At 41.7% G+C, this 14,335-nt stretch overlaps 1 protein-coding gene across 2 annotated transcripts in view; it reads left to right on the forward strand.

The window, feature by feature from the left end:
• mob2a (MOB kinase activator 2a) overlaps positions 1 to 14,335 on the forward strand; it is a 63,497-nt gene that overhangs the window by 30,796 nt on the left and 18,366 nt on the right. The gene's annotated exons all lie outside the window — the stretch shown is intronic.

Below are 14,335 nucleotides of genomic sequence, written 5' to 3' on the forward strand. Positions count from 1 at the left end.
TCATTGTCTCCTCCACATTTTTCCGTAATTGTAGCTTTCTATACAAAACTGTATTATGTTTGGTGTTTTGTGACATACTGTGAGGCACAGGCTTCATAATGTAACATCAGCAAGTTTGGGAGTTTTTCATTTGTTTTCAATTTGTTTCAATAGACGTGTTGGTAAAGTGTGTAATGCACAGAGTGCAATAGGTTTCAGTGAAGACCTAATCGCCATTTGTGAGAGATTAAATGGGCCTGAATACTACAGAACAAAATTCACATTGTTTATTCTGTGTTCAGCCCATTTCCTTGTCTGCTTATCATGTTCCACACAAACAAATGGTACTTGCAGGCGTGCTGAAGTCTTTCCCAGCTGACTCTGAGTGAGAGGCGGGGTACACTCTGAACTGGTCGCCATCTTATCGCAGGGCACATATAAACAAACAAACATTCGCACCCACAATTTAGAGTCTTCGATTAACCTACCATGCATGTTTTTTGAACATGGGAGGAAACCGTAGTACCCGGAGAAAACCCACGCAGGAACATGTAAACTCCACGCACGCACAAAGCCGGATTGAGTTGAGGCAGATGTGCTAACCAGTCATCCACTGTGCCACTTTATTGAATCAGTTGAAAAAAATATGGTCAACTATGTTTGTTGGGCTCATTTCAAGCGTGTTTTTATTCGCCCTCTGTGAAAAAACGGCCTTCTTCACGCTGTGACCTACCCCAGGCCCAAATGGATTTATAAGGGGTGCTGTGCTAAACAGTACAGTAATGCAATGCACTTAATGCAAATGGAATGGCATTTATAGAATGGCATTCATGAAATGGCATGCATTAAGAGTCTGTCAGTGTTCACCGACTGTCCTCTACTTTCAACTATTGTCTTGTCACTGCAGAGTGCTGACCTCTCACAAGGACAGTTGCATAACACTTTCGTAGCATTTGCTTGCGTTTAGCAGCAGCTCCGGCTTGCTGAGAAGCAGAAACTGATGACCTAGCACTAACCTCAACTCTAAATTTAGTTCCACACGATGTACTGTGTTTTTCACCCACCATGCGTACAATGAAAGGGAAAGGATGTGTTATCTGTATGAATGGCTTGTGCTTGTAAAAAGGGTTCTACCTGTGCTTACCAGACATGCATGTGGCCTTTAGGCATGAAAGCAACACTAAAATGTCAGGTGAAGTGGGTGTTAGAATTGCTGCAGCACGCAGCCCACAGCCTCTCTCAAAACAAGAGGGCCATTTCAAGGGAGACAGGAAGTGTTTAGGCGCCTCACTTTGTGTTTATTGAGGTTGCCCCAGGGGGAGAGTGAAAGGAAAGGGTGGTCTTGTGCAGCCGAACAGACTGGAGAAGGTGGTGTTCAGTAGGTGTGTCTGCCACACATTTTCTTTCACAGCAGTGTAATTTTCCTCCGTGCTGCAGTGCCTTTGGCAGCAATGCCAGCCTCATTCCGTTTTGTTACTGTTACTTGATAAACTGAAGAGGACAACAAGAAAAAAAATGCACCTTTCAACATCCCAGTTAGATCTTTGTCATTTTTAGGCCAATACAGTAAGCAACACAAACATTACTTCCTTGTGATTATACTGTATACAGTGAGCTTTACGGTAGTTGTGATGATGCTGCGTTAGGGGGAACAAATGTGCAATGCTGACACAAGCATGTTTCATGTGATGTTGTTATTAAAATAGTTTATGTAATACCAAGCAGAACAGATACTATGGACATGGACACTCACTGTATATTCTTCGTGGCACAAACAACCCTGTTGTCCAACGTCGTTATTCTCCCTCTTCGTTTCAGCATAACATAACATGATGGTGAGGAATTTCAAACACAGCCACTGGGTAAATCTGGAGACAAGACAGTTCAGTAACAGTGTTAAGCTCCATATTACTCAACTGGATCATTTAATGTATTTACTCGTGATATCTCCAACGTTATCAATCCTGCAATATATGGACGCTGTTAGCTAATGCTGCTTTGAGAATTTCCATCAAATACACTACAGTACATGTCATGTCTACACATGTAGACTTAGAGTAAGTCAACATTATCTTGGCAAACTTATGCTGTCACTGTTAAAAACTCCGTCTGAATTCACCACACCCCATCCATAATGTTGAAATATTTGAATAAATACTGTCGGCCAATTAGATTTATTTAACTGGGTTCTTTGGTGAGAACATACACACATAAAACGGAACATTAAGAGATGGTGATCGCCTTGTAAAAGAACACTAGATTGATTCAAAATGTTTGTCAAATCTCAGCAATTAATAGACGTTGCAGTGGGGCAGGGGCTCTCATCGCGCCATATGCTGATTCAAGGAGATCATATTGATTTGACCTTTCTGTTGTCTCTCTCGTGTGCATCTCTCTGTCCCATTAGGACTTACACATCTGCTCCATCCACTTCTTTTCCTCAATCATTTAATGTACCATAGGTAGACAGTGGCCACCGTTTTTGTCTGGTGCCAAATGAGTTTCCATGATTTTTATATTCCTGTTTTTATAGTCCACACTGCCGACACGTTTTTTTTTTTTTTTTTTTTTTTTATATAAATAACTTTATTGGGTGTTAGTTATTTCCAGTACTATGTCAAAAGACACGCGACAAGGGTAAAAAGAAGCCAGCTTTTGGATTCAAATATACTGCACACGATGGCGACGTAGCGTAAATGTCTTTTGCGGATTGATCGGCTCGGCGAATTATGACATTAAAGACGATCAGCATAAAATGGTAATTATCGGCCGGTACTGATCAAGCCGATCATATTGGTGTAAAGTCTCGTTTTAACCCAGGATTTTATTTTATTATTATTATTTTTATTTTATTTTTATTTTTATTATTATTGTTTTTTTTTTTTTTTTATACAAGATTTGACACTCCTTTGTTCTTGTTTCCCCCATCCCCAGTCCAACCCTTTCTTTCCTTTGTGGCAGTCACAACACAGGAACATGCAATGTTGTTGCTTTGTCTCATCACACCGCCAGTTTTGTTCTTATAACTCCTCCGCCAAACACGCACACATGGTTTTCCCTCCTGATTAAACTCAAGAGACTGATCTGCACTGACACTATTACCTGATATGCTTTTGTCCTCATTGCCGGAAACAATTATATTTGGCTTTGACACATTCTGGAAACAAATATTATCTCAACTTAAATGTTATCAACCCTTACTATTCCTTGGTGATAGCGACCAAGTCCTGCCACGAGTAGCACAAATTTGTAATTGCCCCGTGACAGAAGGATTTGTTGTTGCCTCAAGATGCCACAAGATGGCAGTCAAAGGACTACTTTTCTCGAAATGAAGCTCTGCAACTAACTTCAAATTGTTTCCTTGACACAAGATGGTGTCAAAGCAATACTGTTATTGATTTGGCCAGAACACAAAAACAGGTGAGTTCTTCAGTGAATACTGGAGGATAATATAAATAAAAATCCCACATTAGTAAATTTGTGAATGCCAAGCCGCAGTAGCTGGTTGAATAAACTTTCATTGCCTTCTTTCAAAGTAGCTTCCTAAAAGAGATTAAACTTCTCTCTTACGTCTCAGCGCACGCATCCTTAGGCACTCTGCGCACATAGCGCTGCACGCCTACCAGAGCTTACTTCTGTGTGTGCTTAATAGCTCATTTTTTCCACCAGTTTAGTTTTTTGATTGCTAATCTATTTGGCACCTTTTAGTCACATGCCTGCTTGTCACCTCTTTGTCCAAATGTTCTTAGGTGTGACCACTTCCTAGCCCACTAATCCCTTCCAGTCTCAGTGAAACCCAGACAGAGTTTCCCCTACAGTCAGGAGGAGGTTGTATCTCGTCTAGTCATCTTTGGCCATGCGGACCATTCATTTCTTTACTTTTTTTCGTGTGTGGGGGGTAAACTACACTCGCATCGCTGAGATGAAAGTAGTTGAAAACAGGTATTTTTGACCAAATTGTTGTGATTGAGCAGAGCAGCAGATGTTTGGAGGCGCACTCTGTGCACCTTCAGCTGCTTTGGCCAATCCAGTGATGCCCCGAAGATAACTTTGTACAATATGCAGATCACAGCTTCACAGAGTCCATCAGTGTTCTTGGAAGTCTTTGTCATGAAGCTTCCATATGAATCTGAAATAGGAAAGGATAGTGTGTTCAGACTAAAATGATGTAGCTCTTGGTTAGGGGTTGGTAATATTACCGATTCATCGAGGCATTGCAATATTTCTCCCCACAATTCAATAATGATTCAGCAAGTCATCTAAATCGATTCACCACCTGGCCAGCGAGAGGCACTTTGCATGTGATTCGCATTGCATGGACGGAAGCAGCACTCGATCTAACAACAACAAAATTGCAATTAAAGCAAGCAGCTGCGGCAACAGCAGCGTGAAGTGAGCGAGTTCTATTTTTAAATCTGATGTTTGGGGTCATTTTGGATTCCCCTGTACACCTGGGACACAGGAATTGGACAAAAGACACTTGAAGCATGATACGCAATCATTGTTTGATTAATAGTTAACATCTAAAAATATTGCAACCGTGTAGGGTTGCAACGATTAATCAAATAATTGGGTTACAAAAAAATGGTTGAAGTAAAATCTCTGCCTCAATGCTTTGCAGTCATAATTTTTCCACAGACATATTACTGCAGTCTCATGTATCACTCTGTGTAGAAATAAATTGGTGCCGAGCCATGAATGAAAGGGTCCGTGAAAGACGATGTCCAGAATTTGGAATGATTTGACACCTAACAAGATAAAGTGCAATTTATTGATGTTCGTTTATTGATTGATTGTTGTGTCAGCTTCGGGATATACCTGGCTGTGTGTCCTCTCGTAAGTTTCTTTTTAGGGTCGCACAGTACCAACTCGAACGTATAAGTGGATCTCGATGACTCGAGAAGAAGCATTAGTTTGCTGAGTTACAGCTCAAGGAAATTGCAGAGCTGTACCTACCTACCTTTGCCATATTGTCGGCATGTTTAAAATCTGCGGCGCACTTTTCGCCGCCGGCCCCGGTGTTGACGGCGGACTTGAGATAAGGTATGTAACGTGAAGTTGCATTCAATGTTTACAACTCGTGGGGGAATGCTACTTTGCTATCGCTGTGACCACGAAAGAAGCTTAACGATTGAAAAGCTATTTGATGTTGAAATTGACGCTATGGGGAAATGTACTTAAACTAGTAGTGTCGCTAGTATCCACCACTGCTGTGTTTGGTTTTAAACATAACGTTACCTGTGTAGCACAGCGCGAGACCTCTCTCGACCATATAAAGCCTCAGGCAATCGATTACTAGTCTCGTGAGATCCGGTCCACTGACGTACCACAGATGGATCTAAAAATTCCTGGCGGATTTTGGATCGATAGTCTAGTGTGCTACCGATACAGGCGTATTTCTCGCCTTTACGAGCGGTCTGATCGCATCGTTTAATCGTTCCCAACCCTAATTGAAATACCCCCGCAAGTGGTCAAGGATAGATATAGCCGCCGGTGCACTTTCAGTCGCTTTATTGAACAAATAATAAGGAAACAAACAAGTAATTGCACATTCATATATGTGCTGGCGATGGCGACAACTCACGCAGAGTCACTCAACGCATCGGCCAGTTAACTGCCAGCCAACTCTACACTTTCATTCACGGATGCCTGTGTGCCTCACCAGGCCAGGTCTTACTTTTAAATGCATACACACTTTAAGTGGTACCACAGTAGAACTTGAGGACAGTGACCCCTGGTGGAGATAAATAATACCTGCACCTCACTTATTGTGTTTATTAATGCAAAATCATTTTTTCCGGTTAATCGATGGGATGTTCAGTAGAATATTTGATTCAAAAGAATATTCGATAGCTGCAGCTCTACAGCCATGCATGATTTAATTCACGGGTTTCCAATGTATAGCAGAAAACGTTTATCGGAAAATGTCTTGCACTCTTAACAGTGTGTTACTAAAAACATAAAACGGGTCAATACATTTACAATTTTTATCCAGTTTACCATATCAGAAACACCAGCAGTGCAACAATTTGCGTGGCTCAGTTTCAGCAATTGTACTAGTTTTCATTTAGTTGTTTAATAAAAGTTTTTTAAAAATGTAGTCTTGGGTATATCAGAAATCTGAATGGTTGTACTTATTGCTAATAGGCTTTAGGCAAGAAACGTGACTTTGTTCCATCTTGTCTGGGTAAGCAAGCGCGTTGGGTGAAATAATTTCAATTTTGCTGTTTATCTTAGTGGGGAACGACAGACTGTTTATTCCCTTGGAAAGGGGGCTCCTCCAAGCCTCTCCTTTCATCCTTAATCACCCCTGTGTTGTTACTGTGTGAATCTGAGGGGCCTGAGAGAGTGCAGACTTTAGTTATGTAATGTCCCTAGAAACACAACAAGCACAGTAATAATGTGTTGTGACTTGTGCACCTAAGGCTCTTGTTAGTGCATTTTAAATCATTGTCATGTCTGCTGACATGATGGCAGCTTTGTTGTAGCTTCTGACCGCCACACCCATTCATGTCATACAAACTATTTTTCCACATTACTTTCTCATTGTATTGTCCGTGCGTGTGTGAGTCTAATCTTCTTGACTTCCATCACATGCTCATTTACCACTCAAGCAAAATGTGGCTGTTAAACACATTAAACATTCCTAAGGCAGGTTTCTATTGTTAAAGGGAAATTCTGTACATTTGAGTCACATCCTCTGTTTGTGTATCGGTGCAAATTGCACCTGGGAATAAATTATAAGCATTAACAATCCCTTCTGTCCGAGCTCCGTGCCTAAATGCCCTCGCTTGGGAGGTAATGAGCTGCATCAGGGGACCCTTACACAGCCATTTAGCACTAAACACAGTTTTACGCAAACATGTCTGAACTGCAGTTCGGGGTCGGGGGCATGCCGGATCCCATCTGAGCTATCTTCAGGCGAGAGGCGGGGCGCACCCCGAACTGGTCGCCAGCCAATCGCTGAGCCTAATTTTGTAGCAGCATACCTGTGTGCTCGCTTAATTCAGACTGGCACTGCTTTATGATTTTGTCAATTGGGTCCCTCGAAGGGGCCATGAGAAGAGAGCTCTGTTCATCCCCAAGCCCAGATGCCTTAAAGTACCATCATGCAGTGTACACTTCCTGTGCAAATATGGGCGCAACCCCAAACATTTTCTCCACCACCTCCTCTTTGCTTCCTGACTCTATCCTTGATTCCATGATGATCTTTCGTCACACACGCCAACTGTTGTGCTCCAATGCAAACTCTAGCATTTTCGACCGAAGCCCCACCACCTTTCCGCTTGGTAACTTTCATTGACGCCCTGAATTCTCCTCCAAAATGTGACATGTCCCACGCAGAATCTTTCCATGAATTGTTGGCTAAATCAAAAGTAATTTCCTTCCAAAAACACTTGTTAGATAGCGAGATAAAAATAGTTTCACCAAACAGTTTTTTCATCTTTTTTTCAATTACTACTTTGCTACAACAGACTCTTTAAAAAAATAATAATAAAATGAAAAACAAATTTAAAAATCAGTTAATAATGCAGTCTTGTTTAAGGTGATGAAGTAATTTTGAATTTGTAATCATTCCGATGCCTTCTTTAGTTTGGCCCTTGTACACGCTAATGTGTCCTGCTTTTCGTATGCACCTGTACAAAAAAAGAGAAGCTGTGCTTGCTTGTTTGTCCCCTGTCAACAGAACTGAGTACACTCCCATTTTGGGTCAGCAGGTGACAGCATTGCTCCCACACCTGAGTTGTCAGTGACTGTGGGTCTTTCAGAAAACAAGGTTGTTCTTCACCATTAATTACCAGCGCTATCCAAGCTACATTTGCTGCGAACCGCTGGGAGTGAAATCTCAAGGTAATGTTTTGCTTCGCTTCAGAAATGTTCTGAACTTTATCAGCAACTGGGGAATGAAGACAGGTCAGCATATTTCAGGTTTGTGTGTGGTAGTGTCAGTACCAAGGTCATTGAGGCTTTCCATGAATATATACGTTCTTTCCCCTCTTTGAGGGATTATTTGAGTTCTGGGAAGCTTGCCATGGGGAACATTTTCCGTTACAAGAAGTGCAGCATCATGCATAAGTCACATGCTCATTTTTCATTCCAATTTAAGGCAGAATAATATCCATCCATTTATGGCCTGATTAAGTTCCTATCCCAGCTGACTTTGTCCGTGAGGTGGGGTATACGCTGGACTGGTCGCCAGTAACTTTCCGGGCACAGACAACCATTCACACCGGAAGCGAGAGTACCTGGAAACACACACACACACACACACACACACACACACACACCATGGGCCAAACATGCAAACTCTACACGGGAGACATTCTAACTGAATTTAAACTGTAATTCTGTTTTGATTAGAGCGGTGAGCTCCCTTTGCTTTTAGGCTGTTTCCCTGTCTTTGTCATGTGGTCATTTCATGACCCTACTGGTTTGACCCTGCTGTAGGCATGGTGCCATTGGTAGGAGAGAAAACTTTATTATCACCCTTCTTTTACCTGCAGAGCAACATACTGGCTGGCCTATAAACACCTGATAAGCAAGAGAATGCCAGTTTGTATTCCAGAGGTCACCACCTCTCCTCCACTTGACCGCTAACTGTGTTTGTTACATGACAGCGTGTGTGTTTATGTTTTTAAACTTGACAGATAAGTGTTGGACTGCCCAGGATGGGAATTGGGGGATACATCGAGACTCTACCCGGTTAAGGAATGTGGAATGGAAGAGTGTGTGCGCGTGTGTGTGTGTGTGTGTGTGTGTGTGTGTGTGTGTGTGTGTGTCCAGGGCATGCTGAGACAACTCCCACATTGAGCAATTTTTATAGCTTCTCCTCATCCCTCTGCAATCTGTTATGACACTCATTTACTGTCACTGTTTGTCCTCTTCACTCATGTACTATAGTTATAAAGCATTACATCTTTCTCACTTCCCTTTTCCATATAGATTTCATTTTTCATCCATCTCTACATAATTCTTCTCTTCACGCTGTACAGGTCCTGGTGATATGTTAGTGTTTAATCTGCGCGGTAGCCATGGAGATGCTGAGTTATGGACTTTAGGACACAAGTCTGGTATTTCTCATCTCCTGTCTCCTCATTTTGCTGAAGCTCCCTCTGAGTTCATAAACCAGTTCTGACAGGGCCTGTTGTGGTGCTGTGCTATTGAAGTTGATGCCAGTTCTCAAATTTAAAACTAATTGTAATTGCTTTCTTTGATTTTTAAGTTAATTTTGAATGCATTTTTAGTGAGCATTATCTTACGTACCTGTCAAAGAAGATAAACCATGTCGCTTACATATAGAGCCATATTGCCGTTTGCACTCTGTACTCCTCGTCTCTTCTTTTGTTTAGCCAGGCTCTGTGATCAAGTTAGCTGGGACACGTCTCAGCTTGCAGCCATTCCCCTACAGGAATGCAGAGTAAAGAAATGAATCCAGGGACGAAAGCGTGCACAGGAAAAACAAACTGACGTTGAGGCCTGAAAGGTGGAGAGTAGTGCTTTGGTTTGGTGAAAGGAAAACTAGAGTGTCAAGCGTTGGTTCTAACTAATGTTTGTGTACGGTTTAGTGCCTGGAGCAGAGGTGTGAATATGTGTTGGTATGATAATTTTTTTTTTTTTTTTACTTTTTTTGAACAGGCTCAGACTTTGACTCATCCCCTCAGATTTGAACTGCACATATGCTTCATACAAACCACAAATACTCAGTATTCTATTTGAAGTACAGTACAGTACATGTATTTTACTTCAGAGGTGGTCGTTAACAGGTGAATGTGACACTAGGCGTCCGTTTAGCCTCAGGGATTTTAACATTACAGGACCCTTCCTTTTTAATCACAATTTTTATGTCTTGTGAATGAGGTGATTTTGCTTGAAATATCCCACATCAGAAAATGGGCTGCTTGTATATTTTTTACTTGGTATTCAAGTTCAGTCACCGGGTTCACTGGCAAAACTTGTTTCATGCCCTTGTTGACCTTTCTGCAGGCCCATAGAAAATCCAGGCTCTGTAAAGACCTTCAGTGTGCACTGTTTTCTCTAGCTAAGACCTTGCCTAAACACACTGCACACACCCAGAATGCAGACTCAAGGGAAGCCATGGGGGGAAAGCGTGTTTGGTTAAAATGAGCTTTTTTTCTTATGCTTACAAAGAACACACATTTTCATTTGTTTGTTGTTACTGCGCATGATTTCACAATAATTGCTCCATACATTTCAGTCTAAGTAAGTAAAAAACAACGTTACAGTATTTTCTTGACTGTACATTTACAGGGATACAATATTGACACTGTCATTTTAAAAGAATAACTAGAATTATGGTGGATATTGTACTTCTATAGTGACGATACATAAATTATATTCTATTTTAGTGTATGCAGTTTGTATCTGCTTTGAGTTGAATGCAATGTAGTTTAAACACCTCCTTGGAGGGATGGCCATTGCAGTTCGTCAACGTTTACAATACGTTAAAATGGTGATAGGCTAGAAATGCTCATGATGTTTGTGATTAGCAGGAGATGGCAGCCACTGCGATGTCATTTTGTCCCCAGGTGCATCTGTTGCAGCTAATGGCCTGGGACCAGTGTGGTCTGCTTCCACCAGGTGGATTGACTACTTCCATACCAAACCTGTCGACCCACGTAGTCATTTATCCTAGCAGAGAATGGACTGCTGCAGGCAACCAGTCAAAGAAGTCATAGACTCTTTCGTACCCCTTGAACGCTGTCAACTAGATCCATTCCACATAGCCACAATCCACACACAGGTGTAATTTCTGAATATTACTCCGTGGCGGACCTATATGCGCGCGCATCGGCCTGATGTTCCGCCTGTGCGTTCGGGACCTGCTATGTTTGGATAAATCACAGGAGTTGACGAGACCAGAAAAAACACTTCCGCTGCTTCTGCTGTTAAGAAGTAACAGTACTTTCACTCCGTTACAATAATCTAAATGTCGCTCGCTACTTTTATTTGTCAATTATTGCTTATTTATCAACTATTTCGTGCGCGAGACTTCGACTTCCGCATTGGCCGCTGTTTGCGTCAATCCAATTTAAGCGCAAATTTTATTTTAATCTTAGATTTGTACACCTTTTTCATGCCTTTGATGTTTGCATGTCCGGTTTGCATCCCCATTTGTATTTGCATAAACCACTTTATTATTATTTTTTTAAACACTGCGCTACTTTTTGGGTAAGCTTCCATTACACCCTGTGTTAAAAAAAAGTGTTGTCCTTACCCTTTATTGTGTCAGTTTCTTTACACTCACGTTTTCTTTAGTTTGCAATTGAAATATTACTTCTCACCTAATTTCTGACAGAATGCGATAATTTTAATCCAGTTTGCTTCTCTCACCAATTTCCCCATTTTCGCCTGGTCTGCTCTTTTCAGTCATTCCTGCACACCTGCTCTTTCTATTTCAGCATGCATGTGAGGAAGCAGCTATACATAATGCGATATACAGTAACATCTGGTCTGGTTAGAGCAGGTGGCAACCGAGTGTGATGCCATGTCTTGTCTAGATTGAGGAATGGAAGGTAACTGTGTGACACGGACAAAGAAAAAAGTGTCTGCCTCACAATGGAATGTGGCCGTTAGTTTCCATCCACGTCACATGTTGCGCAACACTTTGCAAAGAGGTCCAATTTGTGTAGTTCTATAGCACCATTCATGTCGGCGCCTCCCTTTTCAGCCTGCAGCCAAGAAAACCTGACATGCTACAGGTGTGGTTATATATTACCTTTTTAAAGCAAAACTTTGAAGAGAAGAAAGTTCACTAAGAAAGCGCAGACCATTAATTAGGGAAGCGACAGCAAAGTTTGACGATAACATCTTTGCATGTGTATGATCACATTCTGTGTGTGGTGTGCAGCACAAAATATGCAGCAGTAAATGAGTTGATTTTGCCTTTGAGGGACTCTGAGTGTCATAAAACAATGCATTTAAAATTAATTTAGCAATAAATATTAAATGTCAAGTAAAAGTGTTCCTAAATGGTTGTTTTCCAGTAGCCATGTTGGATGTGTTAATTAAATGTCATGTTTTAACACAATTGAAAATGAGCACTGCTAAGACCCCCACCCAACCCCACCTCTCTGTGATGTTCTGTGTATTCTTTATGGGCTAGACCAGGCGGGCGATGCCCCCCACCCTCCCCAATCTGGGAAGCAGGAAGGGAGCCAGTCATGCAGGATGACGGTACAGCCAGGCGCCTATCACTCCCAATGTCCCTTTTGAATGTTTTTTATTCTATTTTTGTTTTCCTTCAGATAGTTTCACTGGATCAAATGGGGGCTTTTAAATACAAACAAGCGGCGCCTCCGAGGGTCCAACCGTAATTATGCTCAACTGACATGTCTATAAACACTACGCACGTATCCGGCATCCCTCCTCACGAGGTCTTTTATCTCCCTCTGAAGTTCTTGTACCACCCACATACACGGAGTGCTCATAGCATCTGTGATCCCAAAGATTAGTGCTTCTCTGTGTGGGTCCACATTTCCCTGACTTACTCCTGCTGCTGTGGCATTGCACTAGAAGTTCAGTCTGAGAGGACAACAAAAACAATAAGACAAAACAATGGTTGAGGAGAACTCGATGCTAAGAGAGGGATAGGCCAGGGGTGGGAAAACCCATTTGGCGCAGGGGCCACATTGAATTTTTAAATTTGACAGACGGGCCAAGCCAGGACCCCAGATGCTTACATATCACAAATTTAAAAAAATAAATAAGTAAAAAAAAAAAAACATTTTAGTACTTATACTTAGATTTACTTTTAATTGGGACAGTATTGTTTTGCTGATCACCTTTTTTGCCAGTGCGTCAAAGTCTGGTGTTAGTTTTGTTGTGGCAATTCTCAGTGAGGTGTTCATTACTCAGCTGGGATCTGAAGGATGTTTTGTTAGTGTTCATCACACTAAAAGTCTGTTCAGACACATATACAGAGCCAAACACCTCCTCTGTGCCATCTTCCAGATTTTTTAAAATTTGTCTGCGCTTCATGTAGTATAAAACTCATCCAGTTTGAGAGTTGAACTTCTCTTCTAAGACAGTGTCACATTGGAGATCAGTCAGTTCCATCTGCCGCTCTCGTGGCCCTGTTTCGGGGATTGAATCTTAGATGGCAGTTTGTCAGATAAAGGTGTTTTGCTGAGCCTGCGAGCTCGATTTTAACCGCTGAGCCGCGGCCGTCGGTTCCTGCGTTGATTGGCTGTTAGCATCATCAGCATGCTTGGTAGAAATGTGACAGCTGATGTGATATTCCTCTAAAACTGCAATGGTTTCTTAACAAATTAGACATACAGCCTTTGACCGGACTTCAGTGAAAAAAGTATTTAGTAGTCCATTCTATATTAAACAGTTGGCACTCACTGTCGACTTTTCTTTTCTTTGGCCCGCTCGTGGTTGAAGAAGGGTTCAGAGCAGTAGCAGAGTAAAAACAAAACAGCCCAAGTCTAGTCAACGTATCACTGTGCCTACTGCGCTACCTGGTGGAACCACTGGGCATTACGGGACAACCTGGTGGAAGCACTCGGCATTACAGGACAAGGTCAAACGAATGTCGTCGTGATTTTGATATGATCTGCGCGATTCTGTACCAACCTTTGGCGGACCGGATTGAAATGATCAACGGGCCGGATGTGGCCCGCGGGCCGTAGTTCTCCCACCCCTTAATGAAGCATAGAAGTCATCCGATAGGCAGTAAAAACAACCAAGACAGGAATAGAAACGTGTGAAGAGGGGATATTCGCTTAAAAGCTGTAATTATGAGGACGAAAGGTGCATGTTTTAATTACAGTTAACATTGCGATTCAAAAAGGTACATTTTTGTGAGGCTTGTTTAATACATATTAGTCAAGTTGTATTTTGATATTTCTGAATTTCACTTGCTTTCAAACTCATTTAAAATATAGACATCTGTATCTGTTAATTTAACACTTTTTGAAGTTTCTGTAATATTGATGTTGTGCATGATTGCTAATAATTAAAAAGACAAGGGGTAGAAGTATATAGGTTTATACTCTCTTCTCTTTTTATAACCCGTTGCAGCAAAATGGTTTTCATGCCTCTCAAACACTTCGAATCCGAATGAAGCCCCCCAAGATAAGTCTAAATAATTTTGCAAACCTCCCCAAACAAGCACTAATGTAAATTACTAATGTAAATATTCATGTTTATTCAGCACGCGCTCTCATTCGGGCTTTGTTTGACGATCTCGCTGGTTTTTCCAGTGTTGCCGTGCTTGAACATGCCTGACTGCTATCATCCTGTCACTGTGGGACTCCAGGTGAACTTCACAAACAACAGGAGGAATGTCACCTCACTCCCAGCACGCGTGTTCGTGGTCACCAACAGTAAA

This window comes from Phycodurus eques, chromosome 5 (assembly GCF_024500275.1).
Source record: "Phycodurus eques isolate BA_2022a chromosome 5, UOR_Pequ_1.1, whole genome shotgun sequence".
NCBI lineage: Eukaryota > Metazoa > Chordata > Actinopteri > Syngnathiformes > Syngnathidae > Phycodurus > Phycodurus eques.